This window comes from Trichosurus vulpecula, chromosome 4 (genome assembly GCF_011100635.1).
Source record: "Trichosurus vulpecula isolate mTriVul1 chromosome 4, mTriVul1.pri, whole genome shotgun sequence".
Classification (NCBI taxonomy): Eukaryota; Metazoa; Chordata; class Mammalia; order Diprotodontia; family Phalangeridae; genus Trichosurus; species Trichosurus vulpecula.
Genome location: NC_050576.1, coordinates 303575687 through 303583413, shown reverse-complemented (window position 1 = coordinate 303583413; position 7727 = coordinate 303575687). Strand labels below are relative to the sequence as shown.

At 37.4% G+C, this 7727-nt stretch overlaps 1 long non-coding RNA gene across 1 annotated transcript; it reads left to right on the top strand.

Annotated features, from left to right (window-relative positions):
- The first annotated feature begins 612 nt into the window (after positions 1–612).
- Positions 613–7400, top strand: LOC118848962. The gene is made up of 3 exons (XR_005010273.1): positions 613–731; positions 6499–6642; positions 6922–7400. It is a non-coding gene; the product is annotated as an uncharacterized LOC118848962 (long non-coding RNA).
- Positions 7401–7727: the final 327 nt, after the last annotated feature.

Sequence of the window (7727 nt, the reverse complement as noted above, 5' to 3'; positions counted from 1 at the left end):
TACTGTGAATGCCCAGATGATGCCAACATTGGGAAAAGTCCCTGATGATTCTCTTGCAGTGATGTGAAGTGGGGGCAGGGAGGATGAAGCAGCCATTCATTCCAAGGGCAGCTGTAAGACGAATTTGACTTTGCCTATAAATTGCTGATTCTCCAACTCTTAACAGATGCAAGACCTGAATGTGTATTTTTTTTTTTGGTTTCTGTTTTTAGTCTTTGGGTGGTCTGTAGTGGAGATAATGTCCATTCCTGCTGTGGAGAGAGTATGGGAAACTGTATATTCTCTTCGGTAGAGTGAACCACAAAGGGGAACATTCAACTTCTGCTATGCATTGATTGTTGGGGGAATTTCCTCTGCAAACCAAGTTCTTCTCTGCAGAACTGTAGGGGGGAGTGGGTTAGGAAGCAGGGGGTGGCAGAAGATCATCAATTGCATAGGGTTTGTAATTGTTGCTGGGATTTGGACTTAACTCCCTCCTGTAAAGTGGTACTTTCATAACCTCCCTTAAGCTCTTCTCATGTTCTATTTTGGATTATAGTTATTTATGTGACTGCATTCCCTCTCCTACTAATAATAACTCTCATTCACACAGCCCTTTAAAGGTAGCAAAATGCCTTCCTGACAACTCTGTTGAGATAGGAAGGGCAAATATTAGCAGCCCTGCTTTACAAATGAAGAAATCAAGGCAGAGAAAGAGTAAATGACTTACCTACAGGACCCAGCTAAGAAAGGTCAGAATTAGAACTAAAACCAAATGTTTTCTGTCTCTGAGACCAGTGTGTTTTCTACTATGCCACACTACCTGTGAAATTGGAAATTCCTTCAGGGCAGGCACTATGCCTTAATTTTCTTTCTTTCTGTCTCAGTAACTAGTTCATTGCTTTGCACATGATAGATGCATAATGCATTTGTTGAAAGAATAAGCCAAGAAGATACTTATATAATTTTTATCAGTAATATTATTAGGATGGGGTAAATTGGAGCGGATTGAAAGTTACTGACTTTTTGACAATATGGAAGATACGCCAAGTTTTCCCCCTTTGTGGACAATGTAGTATGTACTCTCATGCCCAAGGTAGGAAGAATATTCTTTTAAATATATATTTTGTTGTATATATCACCAGAATTTTTCCCAGTATCCCTCCTGCTACCTCCTGTCAGAGAACCATCCCCTATAGTGATTTTTAAAGAAAAAAAATCATTAAAACCAATCAGTAGATCGAAAAATTCTAGAAACGTATATAATGTTTCATGTCTTTGGATCTCCCACCTCTGCAAAATAGTGGAGTGGGTGTGTCTTCTCAGATATCTTCAACCTTGTTCTCTTGTAGTTTTGCAGCATTCACTTTTGATTATATTGTGGTTGTGTGTGTGTGTGTTCTTAATTTACATTGTTGTAGTCATTCTGGCTTCGTTTTGCATCAACTCATGTAGATCTTTCCGTGCTTCTCTGTACTCGTGGTATTTTTCACTTCTTATGACACAGTAATATCCCATCACGTTTGCGCCCCACCCTCTGCTTAGCCATTCTCCAACAGATAAGCATCTACTTTGCTATGACCAAAAGTGAAGGCAGAATTTTCTAGTAGATTTGATAATAGTTGGGGATCCCGGAGGCTGCATAGAATCTAGTTCTGGCTTTGTACTAAATAATACAGCTTTGTGATCTTGGAGGAATCACTGGATCTCCCCTTATTTGTCTTCATTGTCCACATAGTAGAAAGAGAGTCAGGACGCCCAGTTCATCCTCAGACCACCTGTGCTACCTCTTCATCAGTAAAAATGATAGGATGATCACTAAGATATCTAAGATCATATAAAATGAAGATGAAAATAAAATTCTCTCTCCACATTACAATGATGTTACAGGGAATAACATGCCTATTTTGTATTTTTATTATTAATTATTTATTATAAATTATATTGTTATTTATTATACATATTTTATTTTTATATAAATATACTATATTTTATATTTGAAGGGAGTGAGCATTTCAGGGATATTAAGACTTATCCACGGTCACATGTTAAATATCAGAGGCTGGACTTAAAGCTAAGTCTTCTGACTTTTAAGACTGGTATTCTTGCCCCTTTACTACGCTGCCCATCCAAATGCAGAACAACAGCTAAAATTGTTGGGATAACCATGAGTCAAATGCCACTTGTGAGCAAGATCACTTTTTTCTGGACTCATGTGCCCACTACACTAGGTTTCACCTTTGTCTCCCCGGGACCAGAGGCTTTATTGTTGTCAAGAACATTTCCTGGCAAGTCTAAAAGTATGTTTGACTATGGATATGGTATCTTGGCTCTACCAGCACAATCCAGGCACAGCTGGGTCTCTTTGTGATGAAATCACAAGTGATAAGAAGGGCTTTCCTTGGCACTGGAGTATTCCAAATCATCCGGGTGTGAAATCTGTAATAAACAGTAATTGCCACCATCCATGTCTTCCTTTCTTCTGAGATGATTCTGGACGGCCCCTTTGCTAGGAGAAGCTTTCTAAGCCTGGGCCCTGGAGCCAAAAGAAAAGAGCATCCAGAGCCTTAGGGGCTGCCCAGCTGACTGGCATCCTACCAGTCAGAGACAGCTGAGGCTGGTGATGAATGCTAAGGAAGACAAAAATGGGCTTATTTTGCTATATTGGGGACAAGAGTAAGATGAAAGAAAAGATGACTGCTATTCGGGAGGAATGGGGGTCGGGGTGATGATCACAGGTTCACAGATTTAGAGATCATTAATGATCAAAGATCATTAAACAGAACTCTCTCATTTTATAGATCGGAAACTGAGTCTCAGGAAAGTTAAATGTCTTACATTCAAATAGCTAGTAAGTGTTTGAGGCAGGATTAAAATCCAGATCTTCTTGATGCTAAATCCAGTGCTCTAACACATTATGCTGTCTCTCTCAAGGAAAGAGGATATAAAAGTTTTAAATTCTAATTTTACTCCATTTTTTCCTCTATCAAGAAGAATGTTCTTTAGACTAGGAAGTAAAAGAGATTAGTAAGAAAGTAATGTAGATCCCAAATAAGAGAGGAACTGGCAAGGGAAGACCTCACTTCCCTCAACAAGGTCAGTTCCCAAGGCTTGAAAGTGAATAGAAAGGGTTTGTCCATGTGATTGCTGAACAGTTATCAAGGATCTTACCAAAACTATGGAAATTGCACTACAGGGCTGGTGATGGACCATTGTGGGTCCAATTCCCTCTCCCTCAAAAGGGAAGAATTTTCCAGATTATATCTTAGTGAATTTGACCTCAATTCCTGGCAAAAATTCCATGTTATTTAAAAGAGTGTTTCTTAGCCCCTCTCAAAGGAAAGTGTTGCTTTTAGCATGAGTTCAACAAGAACAAGGCATACTAGACTAACATCATTTCCTTTTCTGAATGGGAGATCTTTTTAAGAGCATATCTAAAGATGGAATGGTGGTGTGACATAGCGGATAGAGGGCTGGCTTTGGAACCAGGAAGACCCAGTTTTAAGCACTGCCTTTGACCAGGGGCAGGTCACTTAACTTCCTACAACCTCAAGCAATTCCTTAAGACCATAGATTTCAGAGTAATTGCCAATCTGAATAGGTAGAGGGAGTTTTCTTATCAGGAGTTCCCCCCACACATATATGCATATATGTATATGTGTGCTTATATGTATACATGCATGTATGTTTATATGTATTATATACACATGTATTTGTATCATGTATATATGCATATCACACATGATGAACAGGTAAGCGCACATGCACACGCACGCACGTGCGTGCACACACATGTGGCAAGGTAAAGAGGGCAGACCAAAATGGTAAGGGGACTTGAAGCCCTGTAATTTAAGCAGCAGCTGGAAGAACTAGGGGTTTTCAAAGAAAACTTAGGAAGAAAATCTTAGCAGATTTTAAGTATTTGAAGGGTTATTATTTGGAAGAAAGTTTAGACTTATTTTATTTTACTCTATAGACAGCACTGGGTTAAGTAAGAAGTGGCAGAAAGGCAGCTTTCCCTAGCAATACCAGATCTCAAGTTACACTACAAGGTAGTTATCTTCACAATGATTTGGTACTGGCTAAAAACAGAAAAATCAATCAGTAGAACAAATAAGTAAGTAACATAAAATAGTAAACAGCCACATTCGCGTAGAGTTCAATAAACCCCAAATCCCCAGTTGCTAAGGTAAGAACTCAGATTTAGACAAAAAACTGCAAGGAAAAATGGAAAGTGGTCCGGTAGAAACTGAATTAAGACTAACATCTTACATCATATAACAAGATAAGCTCCAAAAGGATGTATGATAGAAATAAAAGGTGACAACATAAACAAATTAAAGGGGTAATATATAAATAAGCTTTTAGATCTGTGTATAAGAAGGGATAGAGAGGATTATTGAAAAGAGAACAGACAGTTTTGATTGCATAAAATTAAAATGATCTTGTATAAACAAAACCAATGCAGTTAAAATTAGAAAAGAAACAGGTAACTGGAAAAACCCAAAACAAACAAACCGAAAAAAAAAAAACCTCTGTGGCAAGCTTCTCTGATAAAGGTCTCAATTCCAAGATAAATAAGGAAGTAATTAAAATTTATGATTATAAAAACCATTGTCCAATTGATAAACGGACAAGGGATATGAACAGGCAGTGTTCAAAAGGAGAAATTCAAACTATCAAGGGCCATATTAAAAAAAAATGTTCCAAATCACTAACAATCAGAGAAATGTAAATTAAAGATACCCTGAGGTACTGATTATACCTATCAGATTGGCAAAGATAACCAAAGAAGAAAATGACAAATGTTGGAAAGGAAACAGGCGTACTAATGCACTATTCGTTGGTACAGCCAGTCTAGAAAACAATTTGGAACAATGTCTAAGAAGCACCTCTGCTGTGCCTGCCTTTTGATCTAGAGAACCCACTACTGGGTCTATACCCCACGGGGGTTAAAGAAAAGAAAAAAAGACTGATATGTATAAGAATATTTGTATTAACTTTTTTGTAGTTTATTTTCTCTTCCTCACACTTCCTACCTTTGAAAAAAATGAGAAAAACACAAAATTGTCATAAAAAATATGCCTAGTCAAAGGACTGGAAACTAAGGGGGTGCCTATAAATTGGGGAATGGCTAAACAAATTGTGGCCTAAAAACATAATGGTATATTATTGACCCTTAAGAAATAGCAAATTGATTGTTTCAGAGAAACTAGGAAAATTGGTATGATCTGACCCAAGGTTCAATGAGCAGATCTAGGAGAACCATTTATACAATAATAACAATAATGTAAAGACATTTTTGAAGAGTCAAGAACTTTAGTCAATGCAATAACCAACCAAGATTTCAGAGGAATAAGCATGTTGGCCACCTCCTGGCAGGGAGATGAAGGCCTCAAGAATAAGTCATACATTTTTGGACATGGCCAGCATTGATATTTCTTTTGCTTGACTCTGTATGTCTGTTGTAAGGGTTTTTTGTTCTTTTGATTGGAAGAGGGAAGCAGGAGGGAGAAAAAATAAATGCCTGTCAATTTTTTTAAAAGATTAAAAATTTAAAAATAAAACAGAAAGGCATATTCTTCTTTTATGGAAAAACTTCCTAATAACAAAAGCTATCTAAAAGTTAAATGAGTTGCCCCTGGGAGTAGTTTCCTTTCATTAGAGGTCTATAAATGGAAATTGAAGAAGTGACCATCACTCATGGAGAAGTTTCCTAATCCATTGCAAGTTAGAATAAACAGCTTCTGAGGTCTCTTCTTGTACTGAAATTCTAATGAAATTGAAAAGAAAAAACAACAACCGAGCAACAGAATATGGTAACTAAACTTGTTGGGAATCGCTGGCCTTCATCACAAACACAGCTTATTAAAGATGGAATAGACACAGAAAGATCATCTGGTCCAACCCATTCATTTTATAGAAATGGAAACTGAGTTCCAAAGAAAAGTGACTTACTCAAGAGCATACAACTAACCAATGGTAGAATCAGAAGTTAAGCCCCAACCTTTTCTGATTCAGTGTTTTGGTTTTTTCCCCCACTACACCACTCTGCCGTGTCTTGTTCCTTCCCCTGCATACCAATGCACTCCTTAATCAAGCCTGAGCCTTCACCCTGAAGAACTCTATTCTTTAGCTTTCTGAGTCTCTTACCTAACTCCATCTAATCTCATGCAACACCAATTAAAGAGCAGCTAGGTGGTACAGCAGATAGAGAGCCAGACCTAGAATCAGGAAGACTCTTCCTGAGTTCAAATCTGGCCTCAGACCCTTACTAGCTGTGTGACCCTGGGCAAGTCATTAACCCTGTTTGTCTCAGTTTCCTCATCTGTAAAATTAGCTGGAGAAAGAAATGGCAAACTGCTCCACTATCTTTGCCAAGAAAACCATTAATAGGGTCACGAAGAATTGGAGACAACTGAAATAACAACAACAAACAACAAAACATCTATTGATTACCAGCCACCCAAGAGATCTTATCTATAATTTATTCCACTGTCTCCCTACTTATCTCAATAGCTCTCCTCAGTGGTATACTTTCGTGGAAAAATTTATGAAACCACTCTTCTTCATCCTCTCACCTAAGGATGGATGTTTATTTACCCGGGACAAATAGAATCTTTCTAAGACTTTCAAACTGAATACAGCAGAACAACAGAGAAGGTATGTGTGTGTATATGTATATGTATATGTATATGTATATGTATATGTATATGTATATGTGTATGTGTATGTGTATGTGTATGTGTATGTGTATGTATGTATATGTGTTTATATGTCTACATGTATCTATGTGTATCACATATATTCCTAAACATATATGCATATATGCACACACATGTGCTCATATAAAATACCTATATTGTTATGTACATATATTTTGCATATATATGTGTGTGTGTCTATGTATATAGACATATACAAATAAAATCTCTTTTTTAGTTTGCAGGGTATATTGGACCTGAAACAGACCTCAAATATTTTCCTAAGCAAAGAACAGTACTATTTTCAGATGATGGAAATCGTTTGTAAACACCACATTTTTGCTCCTGTGAAAATCAGAGGCAAGATGCCCAAATCCACCATCCAAGCGAAACTGGCACCAAACCAGCATCGCTTTGGGCGCAGAGATTCTCACATACCTTGTCTACACCAACAGATTGGGCAGTGTCACATTTAGCTTTGTGAGACCAGCAGGATGCTGAAAATACTTCCTCTGCTGCAATTTGGCAATGTTTAATGATAGAGGAGCACAGAGGTAAAGTCACAGATACACATCAAAGGATATTCCCCCAAATACCAAGACAATGAATATCCCTTTAACAGACAAAAGAATATTTTCATACTCCAGACAGTAACATTTATCTGAGGCAACCACTGATGCAAACATATTCAAAGATAATAAAGCCATTTGAATGGAATTTAACTTTGTTATATTATAAGGAGTTCTTATGGTCTAAAAGATTCTCCTATACAATGCTTTCCAATGAGTATGTATTCCCTCCCAAAATTTGAAGGGTAAAGAAGCTAATGACTTAAAAACCTTCACTTCCCTCATAACAGCTTAGATTTTCTTCTATTGGCAGCTGGGATGTTGTAGATAGGATATTGTATTTGGAATCAGAAAGACCTGGGTTCAAATCCTGCCTCAGATACTTAATAGCTCTGTGATCTTGGGCAAGTCCCTTAATCTGTGTTGGCCTCGATTTCCTCATCAATAAAAATGGTGATGATAATAGTTCCTACTT